We start from the raw sequence: 21,492 nt of genomic DNA, 5'->3' as shown, positions 1-21,492 counted from the left end.
AAAATTTTTATGATATAATTATATATTTAATGGTATATTTTTTAATATAAAACTTTGAAAGATTTAATTGTCCTTACTTCATTAAAAAGTAAGCAACTTGCCTCAATTAAATTCAGTTTAGTATTTTAAAAGTGAAGATTTGATACGAATTCAACAACAAAACTGAACAAGTTTGTACAAAGTTGTAGAAAGCAAGTTTCAATTCATTTTTTTTTTTTTAACTGTCATTATTTATCCATATATGTTATTTGCACGGATGATATAAAATTTCATAAACATTTAAAGGTTTTTTAATAAATATATGGGAACTGATAGGGAATTTCGACTGAGCATAAACACATAAAAAAACATTATATAATAAAATGAAAAAAACAAAACAAAAGCTATAATAATAATATTATAATAATATCCTTCTTATTTACGTTTGAAAATAAAATAAAAAACGACAACCAAAATAATAGAAAAGTTCATAAAGATCGAATTGTTACAACACAGTGGACTTTATACTATACCTGTATAGTATTTATAAATTATATAATTTTTATAATTTATATGCACTTTAAAAAACAAAAAAAAAATTAAAAAACTTGATTAAATTCAGTTTTTTCTTCCTTTTTTTATTTTTTAAAATGTTAATTGGACTGTATAAGACTGCTGTTGTTTATTAATTCCTATTTTAAAGTGTAAATTTCTGAAAACTAAGAAAGTTGAAGAATGTTTAAAATATTCATCAAAGCAAAGATCTTTATTTTTCCCTAAAATGTTACATTGCACCATGAACCGCTCATGCCTTTAGTTGTAATAATCATATTTATAATCAACAAATACATTCTTGTTGTACTAGGCATTCCTCCTTTATTAAATCTTAAATATTTTTATAACATAATTAAATTAAAAATCTCATGATATGAAGGCAAGGAGATTAAGATAAGCGTTGTGGTTCGAAGCACTCCATTAGGACGAGCCTACACAACAATGAATGCCAGTATAGTTGGCAAGAGACCACATGGAAGGTCAAAAACCTATGGATAGACAGAACCAAATATGTGAAAGAGCTGCATGCAGAAAACTGGAAAGCGGTAGCCCAAGACAAGCAGGCGTGAAGAAGGAAATTCTGGGTGGCGAAAGATCATATGATCTGAAGAGCCAATCGAAAAAAAAAATTAAATTTAAAAATCAATATAATAAACATAGATTTTCATCAGGAACATAAAAAAAAACAAACATGCAATTAGAAAAATATTGCAACCATTATTTTCGAGCAGTATTCATGTTTTAAGAAGTCGCTTGGATACATACATTATCGGTAAGATTTCGAGTACGTGATCTAGGTATATACAAAGGGAAAGAAAGATTTGATACTGAGGTATCAAATTAAAATCATTTAATGCAATTAGGTCTTGATTAACAGAAGTAGTTTCTATCTCACGTAACCATTGATATCTTTACGCTTTTTTTTTGTGTTGGTGATATTGGTTGTATTAGATCAAAGATTTTCATATTTTTTAATATTGGCATTCGTTAGTTTGACATTGACGTTAGTTTTAAAATAATTTGTGTGTTCAGTATACTTCCTAGCTTCGATATTTGAAGGATCGATAAATAGAACGATAATATCGAATAATTTTAGGTTAAGTAGACGAGGAATAAATACGATACGCTTATATTATATCCCCTAAGAAAATGATCATTGTGAATTTGTAAATAAGCTTCAAGCAATCTCCAAACTAGATAAAAAAATTATAAGCATTTTTTTTATTTCTCAATACTTTATTTATTGATGAATATTACAATCTGCCACAACGTTTTTGGGCAATAGGTAATTTTGATAAACTCATCATATTCATACTAAAATAATAAATAACAAAATAAAATAAATAAATGAAAAAAAAAATTAAAACTCTTTCTCTAAATATGTACAAACAGAAGGCTAGAAATCAAACTATATACATCAAAAGAAAAAATATATAATAATAATAAAATAAAAATAATAATTCAAGGAAAAAAATCAAGAAAAGTACCCCTCGTACATGTTAATTAAATAGAGAAAATTAATGATTTTAACTAGCGTGTAATTTATAACCCAAAGTTATTTAGAAATAATCAGAAAGACCCAACTCTAATCTCTAAGGCCTCCATAAATGCCCAGGGCACAACTTAGTTAAAGACGGCTCAGATTGGATTCATTTAATAAATATTTTTAGCTAATATTTTTAACTATTTTTTTTTTTTTGTAAGTAACGGATCTATATCAACCTTGGAAAAGAGGAACACTTCTCACACCTATATGCTACAAAAATGATACGCAATATAAAATAACGTTTTATGAATCTCTTGAAAGAATATTTTCATTTATTTTTAACGCTGAGTAGTAGGCCATAAATAAGCTGAGGTTGATTAAGATAATCCAATAAATGAAAAAAAAAGAAACTGCTGATGATATCGGGCAAAATATAACGTCACTGTTGTAATAACAGAACTGAGCGTGGGTCGCCAAGAAGGTTCTAGAAGACTTCAAGAGTCAGGATTAATGTCCACAAGGAGATTTATAGAAATAATTTTTTTTTTTCAGATACATAACTTTAAACCTTATTCGCAATAAGCAAGGGTTCTTGATAATATTTGCATCAAAAGCTGAAGATTAAGAATTAAAAAAGAATCCTACTCAGGCAGTGTGCAGATTGGTTGTCCCAAAGCGTGGGAAGGTTCTTAGACAGGTTGGCACATCTGGACGCCTACAAGAATGCATATTGTAGAGGTCTCAGCGGCCCAAACCTACCCACAGTCGATCTACTTCATAGTAATTTAAATTTCTTTTATTTTGAGTGTTGGCAGACATATGTGCGTCCTATGGATCTAGAGATATATTTTTTCAAATATCCAACATTTTATACGAACAACTAGAAATTAAAATTTTGTGAGTTTATTTTGTCAAATATCATAAAAACTACTACTCCTACAAAGATAAACATAATTAACTAAGTAAAGCAAAACGTTTAATGTGGCTATAACAAATGAAATTGTCGGAAATTTATTCTTGTATCGAAAATAAATAAATGTTTCTCTATTATATAAAAGTGTTTTAGTGATCACCGTGTAATATTTTATTTTACTCTCTCAGCGAATTAAAACTTAAATACTGTTTAACAGTTAGAAATGTTTAGAACAAGACAACTTAAAGCTCGAAAAGCTAGAAAAGACAAAGCACAATATATTGAAATGAATTACACCATATTGAAAAAAATAATATAATCTGACGTACAGAATAATATTATAGTTATACAATTTGAGCAATGAGTAGTATAATTAAATTAACAGTTTTATAATTTGTAAAATGAGGACCTGCTCACCAGGATGCCCCTCCTAGATTTTATAAAAAATAAGTTTATTATTATGAAGAGCGTTGACTAAATGATAAAAACAAAATCGCACTAATTGATGTTTACCAGCAATATTAACTATTTGCTTAAAAATGATTAAAACAAATATTATTTAATTTAAAACATAACTTTTTCTTCATATTAATACATGGTCAACTATAAAAACATAAAAATACCTAAACAAACGTTTATTTACAGTATAATAATTGAACTGTGTGTTAACGTGTTCTAACATGGTCCCAGAATAAATATTTGTAGATAGGCACATAAGCTTAGGAGATAAGGGTTTAAAACCTTGACATGGTATTGTAAACATAAATATTTTTCACAAAGGAATTATCCGAGAATTTCATCACTTTTAGACCGAGCCATACAAAAGCTCAGAATATATTAAGAATAATTCTATTGGTAAACGTTTAGTTTTTTTTTTTTTTATATTACAATAAATTTTTTTTTTTTATTGATGAACAAATTATACAACTAGGTACAGTAAAACCCTGTTTATCCATTCTTGTCAGGACCAAAACAGTTGGTAATAAAAAAATTAAAAAAATTCATTCTGAAGTTTAACTCATATCAGGCAAAATAATTTAATGGTCTATATTATTTATTATTATTATTATATTTATTATTATTATTTAACTCAGTCTTAAAACATATCGCACCTTTATAGTAAGAATTTTTTGGCACTCCCTAATTCTTTAGGGCTAATCTTATAAATTTTTGAAAGAATTTTACAAAAATTTGTTTCTTTGAAAGAATAATATTAGTATTAAGTTATATTTACGGTAAATGACCTTTGATTAAAGACGAAACATTTAAGCATGACAGAAGCTTTCATTTTGTTAGTTTCCAAGTTTACTACTGAGGATAAAAATAAATTCATACGATTAATTTCAAATTTATTTATAAATCATTCAATTCAAGTATACAAAATATCCGGTTTAGTCGGAGAGACGGTTAAAAGGGGTTCTACAGTACTATTGGAATATTAAACAATGATTTAGACTTATGGAGAAACAGATTTTGAAGGTTGATACAAGTTTATTGATCAGAAATTTAATTTTTTTGTTATATTATTGATTTAGTCTCCTCAGAAATATATCATTTTCAAAAAGATTAACTTTTGGTAAAACAACTGTCTTAATACATTACAATCATTTGTTTTCATACTTTTTTAATTATTTCTATAGAAATTGGATTCTTGTTTAAAAAAAAAATTTGTATAGTTAGTACAAAAAAAAATTTTAAACACAAATGACTGAAGTAATCTGCAGTTAATAGGAAAAAGCATGGTTCAGAATACTGTTATAAGAAAAATTAATCAATTATTTAAAATCAAAAATTACTTTTCATTAAAGGAAAAATATGGTGGTGTATAAGTAGAGTTATGATCCAGTTTTTTACATTTACTATTTTCATAATATTTTACGAAAATTTTTCATTTTCATCCTTATCGATTGTTGAAAAATCATAACTTTTGCTGTGGACTCATCAACTATATTTAAGCTATTTTAAACGCGTTCTAATGGCACCAAAGAGTTGCTAAAATTAAATGTAATAAGTGCATTTTGTAGAAAATTTTAATTACCCTAACTTTGTATAATATATTGATTTTCGAAAAACATTTAGTTTTCTTTTAGAAGTGAAAACAAAAACAAATTCCAGAATTTTATTTTCGAATTTGAAGCGAAACCGGAGGCTGTCGAGTTTGCAACCTGAAATTCAGATTTAGTACACTTAAAAAATTATGGAACATTGTCAAGAAAAATGTAAGAATCTTTTATCGTAAAAAAGAAATTAAAATAAATACAGATAAAATATAATTTATAGCCAATAAAAGCAGCAGTGGTGACTTCAATGATATAATGGGAATACCGTTGATTAATTCTGCGGTTTCGAGCAACAAAAACAAATCTATTTTTAGAGGTATATTTTTAGATAGATTAAACTTTAACAAAACAAAATAAACAATGTTTTCAAAAGCCTTTAACAAGTGTTTTTTTTATACGGCTGGTTAATTAAACTCTTTATAAAACTAATAAATAACTTAATGGTTGTAAATTTTGGTTTTAGTAAAGAGAAATATATATGCTAAGCTAAGACAAATCCGATATCCTGAACAAGGGCGTACCTAGGATCAAAACTAGTAGGGGGGAGGCAAGCCATAGTCAATCAGATTGTGACATTTCAGCACGGAAAAGGTGAATGAAACCAAAATTTTCAGAAAATTATAAATAATTATAGCAGTGATTAATTAGTTATTACAATTATTTTCTTGAAAAAGAAATTTAATTTTTATTAAATTAATATTTTTTTTTCACTTCCAGAGAGGGCAGCTACCCTGTAGTAATTAAGTATATTGAATCCTGGAAAACAGAGAAGAAGGAAATACACTGGGCTACAAAACCTGGTGTGAAACCATCTAGAATCTTCATAAATATATCAAAGAAAAAGGCAAAATTTCCCATAAACCTACTAGCTAGGAATCAGTCGAGAACAATAACAGGCTCGTTCATGGGCCATGGCCCATTAAAATATCATTTGAGGATGATAAAATAGAGGAAGATTTCACGAGCCGTCTGTGCATACAGGACTAAGAAAAGGTACATATTTTATGTTAATGTCAAAACCTTTCGCAGATCACAACACTTGAATCGGGTAATAATTAAGCCTGAAGCATCAAATCCCTATGAGAGCTTTAGACAAGTAAGATCCAAATGGATCGAGGTGAAGAAGGGTTTATTACACTAAAGGGGTGGGAAGATTTGGAGTAATAATACTATGATAAATCTTTTACCTTGCACAATTAACAACAATTGAATATTATCATAAAATACCAATATTTACAATATACACTTAGAAAAATTGGCAATTCTGTGAGCTATTCGCTTAAAGAGTATTAAAATCTTGTATTAGTAAGTCTATGATGATTGCCATCGAGAGAAAAGAATCTATAATAATAAAAATATAATATATATTTATGACTAAAATAACTTTGAATGATTCTAAGGCTAAGAACAACTGAAAGAATATTGGCCTTTGTTAATTAACTAACGTTGTTTTTCGGCCATTATTATGCGACAGCACAAGTCTCTTAATCACCGAAAGATTTAATGAGGTTTGAAGGTTATTGTTTTGAATTAATTATAATAAAAATACTGAAGCCAGTGATATGATTACAATTATGTAACTTTTAAAAAGACGAACAGATTTGAGAAGAAAAAAAAATTCAACATTAACTTATTTTATTTAGATTTTCAATATTCAATTTTTTTGATTTAGTTGATTATTTCAAATAAGGAACTGGTTAGAAACATTTTCTTAAAAATGAATAATATTATCATAAAATATCAATATTTACATTATACACTAAACGAATCTGCCTAAAAAATGTTAAGATCGTATGTTGACAAGTCTATGATGATTATTGATAGAACAGAATATATAATATTAAAAATATAATATGTATTTATGACTAAAATAATGTTAAATGATTCTAAGACTAAGAACAACTGAAAGGATAGTGGGTTTGACCTTGTTGAAGGACAACTGGACTGGGGACATACCAACCACACCATGCTAGGGCATCAAACTCAGTGAAAGGTAGAACATTTTCTCAACTCAACTATTATTTATATAAAATTATTAATAGCGATTATATTCAACAAAAGAATCATAATAAGGCAGTAAATATTCAGATAACAACAAATATATAACGTAAGGATAATTTTTAAAAACAGTCAAATTGGTCTATTGAGGCTCTATAATCAAAATCAACTAATTCTATAACAAAAAATATATTGATTACATATAATCGTATTTTTAAATAAATCAATACAATTCCTTTAAATACATATGTATACATATTTATTTCATATAATATATATATTGTTCCGGTAACCTACGGCAACGGAAAGGTGAAGCAGAAAGGCTTTGGACCAGTAGCGCCCATGAGGCCAGCATCAAAAGCTTGCCTCCCCCAACGCTTGGTAGCAAGTGAAGCAAGCGAAAAAAGTGAGAGTGAGAGCCATCTTGTTTTGAGAAGCAGATCATCATTTCTTTGTCTCTGACATCAGGAATCCCCCATGAGTGAGTAAAACTCTTGGAGTTGTTCCCTGCAGTAGAGAGGAGAGGGGCTTAAAGATGCAGAGGGAGGAAAGAACCATGGAGTAAGTCCACATACCAATAATTAACATGCACCACCACTTGACCATCATCATCAACCACCTCAATTTTATATCTACAATTCCATAGCCCAGTATTCAAAATTTTACTAACCATTTAATCTTAATGTTTCCTTTCGGCCACCCACCACACCATTGTAACATAAACAATAGAATTATTTCTCATTTAACCATGTTCATTTTTCATTTATACAGTCCACTTTAACCAACCAGCAAACCAAAAAATGAAGTGTGTTCCGGCAATTTAAGTTGAGGGCATACTTCATACATATATAGTACATTGTAAGTTTTCGTGAAACTTATGTGGTATGTACACTGTGGAGTTGTTTTAATATTATGATCTGTGTTTCTATGGATATACATTTGAGGAGTATTAAATCATTCATTGAATAAATTATAAATTTATTGATTGATATTTATGACAGTATTATATATATATACAAGTAATTTTTATGATAGCTATACAATGACATGAGACAGACATATGGAGAATCAACCCATTAACAAAACTCTCAGAAGTTATTAAGTATTAAATCAATACATCCACTTTTGGAAAATTGACAAGGGGAAATCTTACGTATATGAGAAAAACCAATTGAATATTTTGACAAAAAAAATTTTTAAAAAGTTTAAGATGAAAAAAAACAAAACAAAATTTTAGACAATTTTTTTCTATCAGTCATTTTTTTATCAGAATTATCTATAAGTTAGTAATCATCCCAGACGAAGCCCACACGAAGTGGGGAGAAACTTAGGTTGCAAGTAAATAGTTTTAGTTTACAACATAGCTATGTTGTGTGAATGTAGCACGCGTACGTTTGTCTACATTCTTCACATTCTTTCTATAAATAATTACATACAGTCAGCTAATAATTTTAGGACCGCCCGTAACTCAGTGGTTGGGCAGTTTTCTTTTTTCATTGAGTAGCGGTCCAACAAAATGAAAATCTTTAATCCATGGTGAAAATAATGGGAATGAAATTAAAATAAATTAAATATTTGGCTGTATTGAAAATTCCAATGCTATTAAAATAATTTTAAATAAAGTAATAATTTTTCAATGTCGAATTTTAATTTTTGAGAAATGTATATATTAATTTTTCATGGAACAATCTTCATTTCATCAAGTCCAGAAACCTCTAATCTTTAATAAATTTTAGTTTTTCACAATTGTTTTTTTTTTAAATTGATAAGTTAAGTATTGTATTATTAATTAAATGACCATGAAATATACAGACTGTATCTCCCTTCCTTCATAAAATATTTTTAAGTAATTTAAATTTTATTAGTGCAACGGATCCCAAATTTCTTTCGCCATGGCACCCTTTTCGGGTAAAAAAATTTCGCGGCACCCTTGTGGAGTTAAATAAATATAAAAATTACGCCAGAATAATCCTTAGAGCGGTTGAATATGTAGGAAAATACACTGTATATTTAATATTTTTATTCTAATCATTAGCTTTTATTTATTTTTTTTGTAATACTTGGAGAACGTGGAAATTCCTGGCGGCACCGTTAGCTACGCTTGGGCATTCCAGTTTGGGCAGCGCTGGAAAATTGGAACAAATGAAATGTCATCTTAGTTTAATGGTTTACTGGTAAAAAAAATTATATGTAAATATAAAACACTATTAATTTAAAAAAAAAAAAATATATTTTCGCCCCGCACATTACAGTTCAAGTTAAAAGACATCTTATTTTTTCAATTTTAATGGCTCTTAAGTATTCGTATGCTATCAATATTATTTATATTGAATTTTAAAGTTTGGCAAAAGTTTCAAGAGTTTTTTTGACAAAAATAAAGAACATCAATATAGTATAGATGCATCTTATAAAAAAAAATTCAAAAATTTTGGGTGCCAATTTTGATTTTGTCTAAATTTTTAAAATAGTTTCTCACCGGAAGATGAAACACATGGGACAGCAAGGTCACGTAGTACTAAGGAAGACGAATATTAAACTATGATTCACTTCTAAGATTTAATGTTTATTGACCGTGAGACCATTTTTCTTATGATGTAATATATTGAGCCAAATAATGCCAATATTCAGTGAATCACGGTAACTATAAATAACGGTTATTATTTGTAACCGTTTATCAATTAAATTATCATAATAGGTTACATAGTGACTTATAAGTAACCAGATAAAAACACAATGATTCCTACCGTCATCACATTTAGATGAGTGGTTACTGCAGTAGATCAGATACAGACAGTCTGTACCAAAATAAAAATATATATTTATAAAACGGTGGCTCGACGACCCGTGACGGGACAAGGGCTACTGATTTTCATCGATGATGGTTGATATAATGAGATGGGTATGGCCGTGAATTGTTTCTCACAACTTCAATTCCGTTTTTCGAGGTCTCTCCACTGGTTATCAAGTAAAAAAAAAAGTATTCAAGGAATTTTACCCAATTAAAATTTAATACTGATTTTAGAAAAAAAATAATTGAAATCCAAGAATCAAATAACCGATAGAAGTGGTGGATGATTTATTTAATTATTAATTAAATTAATGAATTAATTATTGATGGTTCATCGGCCCAACCATTCGAACCATATTTAAAACAGAGGCACGAAACAAACTAACTGATGGAAAATGACAAAACAAATTGATACATCTATAGAGGGAACGTAAAAGTTTTGAAATTCAAAATAGGCCGAAGTTGGTTAAATTTTTTAAACGCTGTAAAATATTTTAAAATTCTGACATATTTTTTTCACCACACTTCTTATATAGTAACTAAAATCTAGTTGAAAAAATGGAAATTTCTGTGTAAGAACTATGTCGATTTAGAAGTACGTATTCTACTATCTGTAAAAAAAATAAAAAAGACCCTATTTAAACGAATTTTCAACAAATACTATTGTTCTAGTCCTTCCTATATATAAGGAAAAACATTAAAAAAAGATTTATAAAAAACGATATAAATAATAAAAAATGATTTCTTATGCAAATTAATTATTTATTATACCAGTAAATAACAAAAAATATATCTGATAATTTCACACACACGACTTTCCATTTTACCTTTATTTAGCAAGTTTTAATAGGCATTAATGTAAATCGTTTTCAGATTAAAAAGACATTTTCGTGATTTTTTTTTATTTAAAGAAAATAGTAAGTTTTTTTTACTTCTTTTAGCTGGTCAATACTTTATCAATTATCTTATCGGTGGAAGACGAAGTAGACACACCCAGGGAGTGCCTTGCAAGATATCATGCTGTCATCGCTCTTTGTTCTATTTCTATCAGATAATTGTATCAGCAAATGTATTTGTCCTTTATTCACTTTTCAATTATTGGTAACGTAAGCAAAATTTCAAAAGGTTCATAAATAATGAGCGACAATTTTATAGCAGTTACCAATTTTAAATTGTTCAAAATACTTCAGAATTGCTTTTAACACATGAGTGTATATAAAATAAACTGTCCCATGTGTCCCACAAGGATTTTCTTACCTCAATAGCTGTAATTTTTTGCTAAAATACAATTCTTATATGTTTCCGTAACTATAATTTAAGTTGTTACTATTACTATTGTTAACTTTAAACTAAGTTTTTTTTATGTATGAATTTTGGTCCATCCAATTTGAAGAATTTAAATTCAATTTGAATTTGAAACATTTGAAACAACAACAACAATGAAAACATATCTTCAAGTTGACAAATAAAATTTCGAAGACAAAACAGAAATTGGTTAGCAAGGAATATTGAAAAACAGACATAATTTTTCGTTTATGTTTTATATAAAACGACATACATAAACATAAAACATTAAACTTACCACTGCAAAATGCGTTTTCAGCACAGCTTTCCCGAAAAAATACTGAAACACACAATAATTTTATTAGACAAATTGAATACTAATATTTTAATTTGATTTATTTAGTATGAAAGTATTAAAATTACAGTACAATGGTCGGAAAACAGTAAAAGGTGAACAACACTAAACAGTATCATTGAATAAAAAAAATTTTTTAAATATGTGTTACAGAAGCAATACTTTAATATTAATGATTTATATGATGAATTGAAAATCAATATTGAACGATGAGAAATTATAAGATAAAGCTCATAAATAATAATTAAACTGTTTAGAGTACGTGATCTGAAGGGTAAGATAAGAGGGATCAATGATTAAATGAACCATTAAAATAGGTCATTGGAAATAATGATCAAAATATTCCTCCTGTGTAACATGGCACTAAGAAGGTACCAAACAAAATCTTAAAAAGTCTAACCATACTAAACAGGGTTCATTGAATCCAGGTACCTTGGCATTAGAGTTTTACTTGCACTAAAATGTTTACACACTCCAGCCGACTTTCTTGGTTCAATACATAACTAAATGAAATGAAAAAAATAATGTTATTTTGGGAAAGAAGTCTCACCTAAGAATAATTACGTAATTCACAAGACTTTATGATCATTTTTCAGGCAAAATATTTACAACAGCTTGATATTTAAACTACAATAAAAATTGTTAAGAGTATAGAACGATGGAGAATAGGTGAACAAGGATGGGGGAGGGAATTCCAGAGGGAGGATGCACTCATGAGAAAGAATTTACAGAAGGAGGAGAAATACATAAATTAATCGGGTCGGATTTAGTACATAATGAATGGGTAGATGAACGTAGAGTAAGAAAATAAAGGGTGCAGGCAGAAGTTTTGGAATTATAAATTTGGAAAAGGAAAATACCAAGGAGATATGGCCGTTGGAAAGTAGAACAAAGCTACTTCAATTCGAGATATGAGAGCTCCTGATAAGCCCGAAGATTATTATGAAGCTGTATCATCTCTGCATATACAATGTGAACCCATGAAGGGTCACTGGTGCAGTATTTTGTAAGGAAGTACTGTTACTAGACCAACGGTTGTGCAAGAAGGTGATTAGGTCAAAAAAACGCTCGACCGGCAGATTTTCCCCAATTAAGAGTAACCATTTCATGAGTATTGAATATATTGGACCTCACGTATCAAGAACTTACAGGATTGACTCAAGGATACAGTGTAACAGAAAATAATTATCTGTCATCCGGCTGTGGCAAATAATTATTTGCAGTTAGTGGAATAGTGCCTTACCCCTGTGTACCATTTCTACATATATGCATATTAAAAATGTTTACACTTAAATACATAAATAAGAGAAGAATTAAATACTTATATGATAGAAAATCTCAAACGGAGGAAGAGTGGGAGGACGGGTGGGAAAATAAAAGAGGCTCAGTCACTGGAAACATAAAAGGTATCTCACAAACAAGAGAAAAATAAATAATTCTGTGTCAACAGCACGCTTGTAAGTAATGAATGCCAATATCGATGAACGGTTAACAAGAAGGGCTAGAAGGGATATAGCATATGTTTTATATGATTAGATGATACAAACCGATCTCCTCCATACCATTGAATATTCCTTTGTGTTCCCGAAGGACGAAATTACAGTCTGTCTGGACTTTTATGACCAAATAAAGCTGCCTACACCCCATAAAGGAAAGCAAAATGTTCGAACACTCGGTTAGTGTTTAATATTGTCAACTCCAAGATGATCGTTGTAACATCTATTTACAATGTTGTATTAACATCATGTAAAAACAATTAGTACAAGAGCCCAAGAGGAGAAAAAAGGCAGTTATCATACCCCAATTTTTGATTTTTGAATTTGAATTTTTGATGCCCCCAATCTTTATAGTCCATTATACTAGATTTAATTTGAGTGGTAAAAGGCACCTGTACGTCACATAGTTCCTGAGATATAGATTTCTCAAAATAAATTAACTAACTACTAATCTTTCAGAAGATTTTTAAGAAAGTTTGCTTTTTAAAAGGCTATATCTCAAGAACTATAGGGCGTAAATAGCTCTTCAATGGCTAATATTTTAGCAAATTTACTCTTCTTTAAAAAACGTTCTCTTAGATTTTCTAGTGTTGTTGGTAGTTTTTAAGATATAGAGCTCCAAATGAAAAATTAGTTTTTTTTATCGCTTTGAAACGACCGCTATTTTTTATTACCCCTACCTATACTTGGCTGACTCATCAATTTTGACTATTAATTATACATAGTTTTCATTAAAGTAATCAGAAATTGGGGTGAGATAACTGCCTTTTTTTCTTCCCGGCTCTTGTACTAAATGTTGAATGATGTAACAGGGGACCAATGTTACTTTTGAGTAAGCAACTAAATTTTATTTATTTTTATCCCTGCATCATTGTCTCCATAATGGTGATTTTCCTCATGTTCATCCGTCATATTCACTAAGTTTTTCTAGTGTCAATTAGAAAAATTGGAAAGGATTTGAGAATACTGAATATTCACGGAATCTCTGTATCTGATTAAGGAAGATGGTGGATTTGAAGAACACGATTACCCCAAGATTGGTGTGGTCAAATGTATTATTAGAGATATTGAAGTAAACAAAGTACTCCGATAAAGCCTTTGTTTTTCTCTATTGTGCACTCCCTAGATGTTGATGCAATTGATATCGCCTTAGACATGATAGAATGCATTCACAAGGTCATTGGGATAGAAGGATCAACCGCGGTTAAGCTATAGATTGTACAATCACTGCAATAACTTATTATTACTATGTTTTTTAATTGGTAATACTGTATCAAATCATTAAACGATCGACAGACAAATGAAAGAAAAAAGTTCTATTTTACAACAAAGGGTTTTGTAATTAACAGTGCTGCTATCTAAAACTCATTAATTATTCTTAAACATTATGAAGTTTTATAAGGAATAATATTTTATGCAACAAAACGCAAGAGTAAACATTGTACAAATCGATTGATTCTGATTTAGATGCTCTTGAACCCCAAGGCTTATCAGTATGTCAATTATTTACAATATATGATCTGAATAAATTGAACGGTATTTATTCTAACAAATTGATTTATAGAGTATCAAATCTGATAACCTATGAACCTTATTATTTAAAATATACAGTTTTGGAATATAATATTTGAAAACGATTGATTAGCAGTAACTTATAAAATGAATATTCATTTATAGTGCTTGTGTATGTCTACTTATAGTCTTATAGTGTTTGTGTATGTCTACTTATTGTCTTATAGTGTTTGTGTAAGTCTACTTATAGTCTTATAGTGTTTGTGTATGTCTTCTAAATAATAGGCTCATGTACACTTTAATTAAGAACTTAAATATGTCAACATTAAGAAAAATAAATCTGTGCTCCTTCAACTCACGGAGAATTATGAGTGCATACTTTGTAATGAAGTACTGTTATTTTACCAACGGTTGTGCAAGAAGGTGATTTATTAAAAAACACGCTCGACCGCCAGATTTTCTCCCAATTAAGAGTAGCCACTCTATGAGGTAGGGTGGACCCCAGGAGAGCTCAAGAACCCACAGGGCTGACTCACGACTACAGTGAAACAGAAAATAATTACCTGGCACAGCCGGATACGACCCCAGATCCTTTTCTGTAGCACAGCGCCTTAGCAATGAGCTACCCACTCCTGCGATATATTAGCACAGACTATATATTTTTTAGAAAAATAAAATACAATGAAATGCTGTATATTAACAAATACATGTAATGAAGTGACACACTGATCGCAACAAGAAGAATTTAGATAATTTTAAAACAATCTTTCTCACTTGGAGACGAAGTTAGATATGTGAACATAGGCTGTAAATGAAACACATGATAAGTAAGATAGGACCAGAATAACAAACTTCGCAAACTACTAAAAAACAAAATTGCTTGACCTTGGCATATTTGCAGTTCACACAGAAGTGTTTTATGCTGAGTCCGCCCGACCCAATAGATTTATCATATAAGAGTATTTTTAGGGAGGCAGATCGACTTGTCTTAATGTTATAAAAATATTTTATCTGATTTTGCTAAAAATGAATATTTTTATTTAAACATTAACAATAATGATGATTAAAAATGTTACAATACATAGCACATTCTAATGTACATACGTAAAACATTCTACAAACTAGAAAAAAAGATATATTTTTTAAAAACAAAAAAAAAATAATCAGAGTATCGTGAAAAAGCTTTTTCAATAATAAAATATCGCACACTAAATATAGAAAAGAATTAGTTGATTCCAGATAAGAACAACCAGATAATTATTACATGACTTGTTGAAATATTGGAAAATTTATAGATTGATAAAAAAAAATGACAATTAAAAAATAATAAAAATATTCCTTGTGTCAACCTATATCATTGATAAGCTTTAATTATCTTTATCAACAACGTTGTCATACGCAGTATAAATAATTTTTTAATTCATTTCAGATTTAAGCTGAAGATAAAAATTCATATGAGGTCAGTGGTTAAGACACAGTCCTACCAATTTTATGTCTATTGGGGTGCCGGTTCGAATCCAACCTGGGGCGTTGACTTTTTTCATTGAGTGGCGGTTCCACAAAATGAAAAACTTTGACTCCCAACCGTGGTTAGGCAGTATAGGACTCCTATGGGAGTCTTGGCCAAAAAAAACATGTGTAACAAAATCAGATGAGTTACAAATCTAGAGACTTATCAGTAAAACTTGATATTGTAACTGTTCCTTAGTAAAAAAAATACGTAAATATATTATATATATATATAGTATTTTATATTACGCACCCTAAGGCATTTAGTTCAAATCCAGAAGAGTAGAGAGGAAACGATGTTCTTGTACACGAGAAGGATTTCAAAAGAAATAAAAATGAAGACTATAAATACAGTGAGGAAATTTAGAAAATGATTTTAACTATCTTCTAAAACCTGATAAGAGATAAGAGGAGATTCGATATGACTCGTTTAATGACACTACAATCAACAAAAGATGATCTCTCTATTGTCTATTTATTATAAAAACAAATTTGGTGAATCATATCTACCATCCACGATATATACTGGACCTCTATATGACTTATGGCGAAACTCAAGACTGAAGATGAGAAAAAAATTATCTTCACTGATTTAACTCTAAATTTTTGTTTTAAAAAACAATGAGATACGTTTGAAGTAAATATTAAATTTCGTACACACATTACAACAGATTAACAATATTTTAAAAAATGAAATAAAGATGAAGGAAAATAAGTAAATTCAACTTGATTTTGAAAGTCAAGGTCAAAACATTCATTACGAAGATGCTCTTGATTATAAATGAATCTCACACATTATAATTGTGAATAAGGATAATTCTAATAAATATCCCGAATTAATCATTTGCACTTATTTAACATCTCGAGTGAATAATTTATATTTTATAAAAACATTTACACTGGACTCGATTTCTAGAAATAGAGGTATGAGAGGAATGGTAACGATCCGAGAGGGTAAGGTCTAATTTCACTATTCTAAATTATTGACCTGAAAAAAAAACATCATAATCGATCGTTGTGGCCTGTAAAAGGTTCTGTTACATGAAAGAGAAATACGTAGGAGTTGTTCCGGCTCTAGCCGAATAATATACAATCATATGCATATATATAATTTAAAAGGCTGTGTGTTTAGAAAAAATATACAATAGAAATAAGAAAAATTAGGCTCAAACTAAAATATCATCATGTCATCAAATAGCTTCTCAGAGAAGCAAAAGTTTTAAACATCAATTTTTATTTATTTATAAAAGAATTATGAGAATAAAAAAAACATAATTTTCTATCAAAATAGAACTGGTTATTTAATCGATTTAAAAAAAAAAATCTTTTTGATTCCATAACCTAGAAAGGTTTCTTTAACTCACTAAATCTAATATGCTGATAATTAAGCAAGTATTTTTCTAATTAATTTTATAAGAACAAGTTTAGGACATCAAATCTAAAAAAAAAAATTTTTTTTATCATCATAAAGAAAAGAAAAAAATGCACAATAATTCCCACTAAAGTAACTAATTTGGATGAAATTATAAAATATAAATATAAGATAAAATTAAACTTCACGTTTCCTTAATTCCATGTAGTAAGCCTTAGGCTGTAGCTAGACTATACCACCGTAGCTGGACTGGACTGATATCAACACCTTATAATGCATATTATAAGGCAATCAAAGGGAGAAGACTCAGTAAAGTATATATATAATACATTTCATGAATTATATATGTATGAAGTATTAATTCTATTTTAATAAAGGATACGAAAAAAATTAAATTAAATTAATAAAATTAAATATCAATAAAAATTATTGAGGAAAAAATCCTTAGGAACAGATTAAACTCAAATTATTTAAAATAAAACTATATAATTTTTTTTTATTTATAAATGTGGGTCGTGTATGGAAGGAAAAGAAATGACGAATCACAAGCTTTTCTGGAGATTAAGAATAAATTAAAATTATAATATGAAAAAGAAATTGTGGCAAAATATGTATGAAAAAACTTCTTATTATATAATTTTAACAGTGATATTTTTTTTAAATGAATCTTGTGTGTAATATTTATTAATATATTGTAGATGTAAAAGTACAAAGATAAAATGATGTAGTCTAAAAAGCAGCTGGGAAGGCGAAAAACAAAAATGTAAATGTAAATGTATGAGGTCACAATGTACAGTAATTCTAAAGAATTTGTTTGGCAAAAACAATCATATTTATCGATTACAAACAGAAAAGTCATAAAATGAAATGATTGAAATTTTTACAACATATCATTTATTGTGGAATTTCGCCACCCCCCTAAAAGTAACTCCTGGTGCGTGCCGCCTAACTCCCTCTATGCTACGCCACTGTAGAAAGTAGTTTGAAAATTAACAATGGAAAGGATTGAAACGTTGCTAAAAGGAAGAGAATAAATCTATATAATAGAACTGTTACCTATAAAAAAGAAAAATATTATGATCATGATTGATATTTTATAATTTGAAATTATTCTCAATAAAAAAATTATTCTTACGGACAATGCCTGGTCCAGTTTGTATTGCATACGTTGGCACTGAGCCTCCAAACGATCAGATAATAAAAATGCTTACCACTACAGCGTTCGAACAATGCACACGTTTCTCTCATCCATTCAACGCGACCCGCATTGACTAGTTTTATGCATCTATGTCGTTTGTAATAATAATGTTTAGATCTCACCGTAGGAACCTACCTCAATTGACTACCAAACAATAATGACGCATCAATATGCTTGATAAATTCAAATCGTGTCTATTGTCATCAAGTGAAATCACTCTCTGTTTTTATACGTAGTGTAAAACAACAATAATTATGCTTACTAGTTTTGTTTAAAACAATAAAAATTGTGGGATCTGCTTTAAAAAAGAGGTAAATTAGACTGGTAATTTTCTAGAAAAAAAAAATTCTTTTGTTTTGTACAAGAAATTCCTAGCTCCAGTCATTAGTTTTTGTGTCATTCAATAAATGGCGTTTCCTTTCTTATACGTTATAACAATTATCATTAATATTTTTTTTTTAAACAGTACATATACTTACAAAATTTTAAATAAATAAAAAATAATAACAGTATTTTTTATTATTAACAAAACTTTATGTTTTGCAATTAATTGTTTTCCTAAGGAAGAAAAATATATTTTCTAGAAAAGAAGAAAAAAAAAATTATCTCCAACAATCAAATTTATTTATACCAAAAGAAAAATACATTTTTGACAGAAAATACTGTTCTTATATGTATAAACAATTGAGATAATTGATAAAATTTTTTTTTTTTTACAATATTCCTTAAACTTGAAAAAGGAGAACAACTATCTTTTCTTTTTTTTTTTTTGCACCAAAGACTTACTAAAAGTTTAATGCGCAGCGTTAGCATTTAGCCTGTGATAAAGGGAATATATGATCCATTTCGTTACATAGGTTTGACAAGAACATAAATAATTTTCATTCATACAACCTAAAATTTTAGAAAAATTATAGTTTCCGTCACTTTTCAGTTTTGGACTTCCCTAAAAGGTAATAATGTGCTTAAGTTCAGAGTTTTCCGTTTTTTTGTGACGTAAAGAATCCATGTCATTTTTATTATCGGATCTTTCTCTAAGGCAACACAATGCATCTGTCTGGGAAGTTGCAACATTGTCAAGATATACAGTAGGTATAATAATAATATGTTGTATATTATCACATTATATATTATCAAATAGCAGTTTAATCTTAAAAGTTATATAACTGAGCATAACATACGTTTATACATGAACTAATAATCATAAGTAAAATTAATAAAGCATAAAAAAAAAATTAGATTGTGATACTCTATACTGCGATTAAATAAATAATGATATAAACAAAATAAAATTAATAATAAATTAATTAAATAAGGTATACAAATTTTTTGTATGCCGATGTTTTTATAAATCATAAAAACAAATAAATAAAACAAAACCTGAACATCATATAATAAACAATTCGATATTACTCTTTATATTACTAATCTTCATCCAAAATAAATATTCATTTAATAATAAATGTTTACTGTCTTTAATAAATATTAAAAAAACACCCAATCAGATCATAAAATTTGAAGGGTATATTATGCAGAATACTATCTAAGAGAAATGTACTCTGAGACTTTTTTCATAGCAAATTGGGTCAGTTCCTTCAATGCGTGAAAGACCTCCCTTGTAGTTTGGAACTGCTTATAGGAACATCACGATGACTCTTGAGAAGGTTTTACAAGAGTACATCTTGTTTTCACTTTTCTATGCCAGGTGAGAGTGTTTTCATATGCCAGGAATACATTTGGAAAGGATAAATAAAAAAATATACAATACGCAAGAGAGAGAGAATCATATTTGATAGATGAATCTAGCAACATCCATGACGTCTAAAGCAACTTTAGACAAGAGCAATATCCATCATATATAAAGTAACTTTAGACATGATGAACTTTAATCAATTAAATACTTACATAAGATCACAAATTATAGATACAAAAAAGATAGACATTCCAATAAAAGAGTACGAAATATATGTGATGGATTATGAACCAGGAATCTAATATCTCTTGCGCTATAATCTATGAAGGGCCAGGGGATCAGTACTTTTAAGTACTGTTTCTTGAACAACGGTTGGCATCCCGACCAACTCGAATTCCAGCAGCAACGTTGGAATTAAGATTTCTGCATTAAAACGTTATCTGTTAATGTTTATCTTAAATAAAACTTTGTTTAGAGCATTAGTTTAAGAAATAATAGATAAATAATTAGAAAACATTAAACAATAACTCAAGATATCGTTAACTCGGTTTCCAAAGAGAGTTCGTCATATTTCCTTCAAGATAGGTCTATCGCATAAGTATTATCTCTTGATTCACTGGAACCGGGAGCATTATTCATTTATACAATCATATTCCATTATTATGACCATCAATGGATCCTTGAGTCCTTATCAAAAATTTATAATAATTTCATTATATATAATATTTTTACTTTCTTGAGACCGGTTATTAGTTGGTTAAATAAAATAAATTGTATCCAACTTAAGGCTTAAAGACTCTTTATCTCATTAAAAGTACAACGTTTCGGCCAGCTTAAATACAAATTTACACTCACATCAATTATTTAAAAAATTTTGGCAGACTATTCTGCCCAGGTCATCTCTTTCATTCAAAATTACCCTATTTTGCCACTCTTCACATTAATATTAAAACTTTTAGTTACAATCAACTTAACACTATTATACTTTGTTATCACAACGATATAAATGGTTAAATTAAAAGTTTTAATACTAACGGGAAGAGTGGCAAAATAGCGTTATTGTGACTGAAATTGGTGCCCGGGGCAGAATAGTCTGCAAAAGGTTTTTAAATAATTGAAGCCAGTGTAAATTTATATTTATGATTATCTTTGAGGATGTCGGAATTGGCCGAAATGTTGGACTTATAAAGAAATAAAGAGTGTATATATGTATATGTATATATCTCACATCAAAAAACTCATCAATAATAAGCTCGTTGCTACCTGAAACACAATGTGGAACGCTTCGAATAAA

General features: G+C 28.7%; 1 protein-coding gene across 2 annotated transcripts in view; it reads right to left on the bottom strand.

The window, feature by feature from the left end:
* The window catches only part of LOC106687022 (protein draper), a 129,992-nt gene that overhangs the window by 79,103 nt on the left and 29,397 nt on the right, over positions 1-21,492 (bottom strand). For both annotated transcript variants that reach the window (XM_014430670.3, XM_014430672.3), the window contains exon 2: positions 11,362-11,403. The gene's annotated coding sequence lies outside the window, so the exon portion shown is untranslated. The remainder of the gene's footprint in view (positions 1-11,361; positions 11,404-21,492) is intronic.

This window comes from Halyomorpha halys, unplaced genomic scaffold (genome assembly GCF_000696795.3).
Source record: "Halyomorpha halys isolate HHAL.00 unplaced genomic scaffold, Hhal_1.1 Scaffold908.1, whole genome shotgun sequence".
NCBI classification, from domain to species: domain Eukaryota; kingdom Metazoa; phylum Arthropoda; class Insecta; order Hemiptera; family Pentatomidae; genus Halyomorpha; species Halyomorpha halys.
This window is presented reverse-complemented; position numbering and strand designations above follow the sequence as displayed.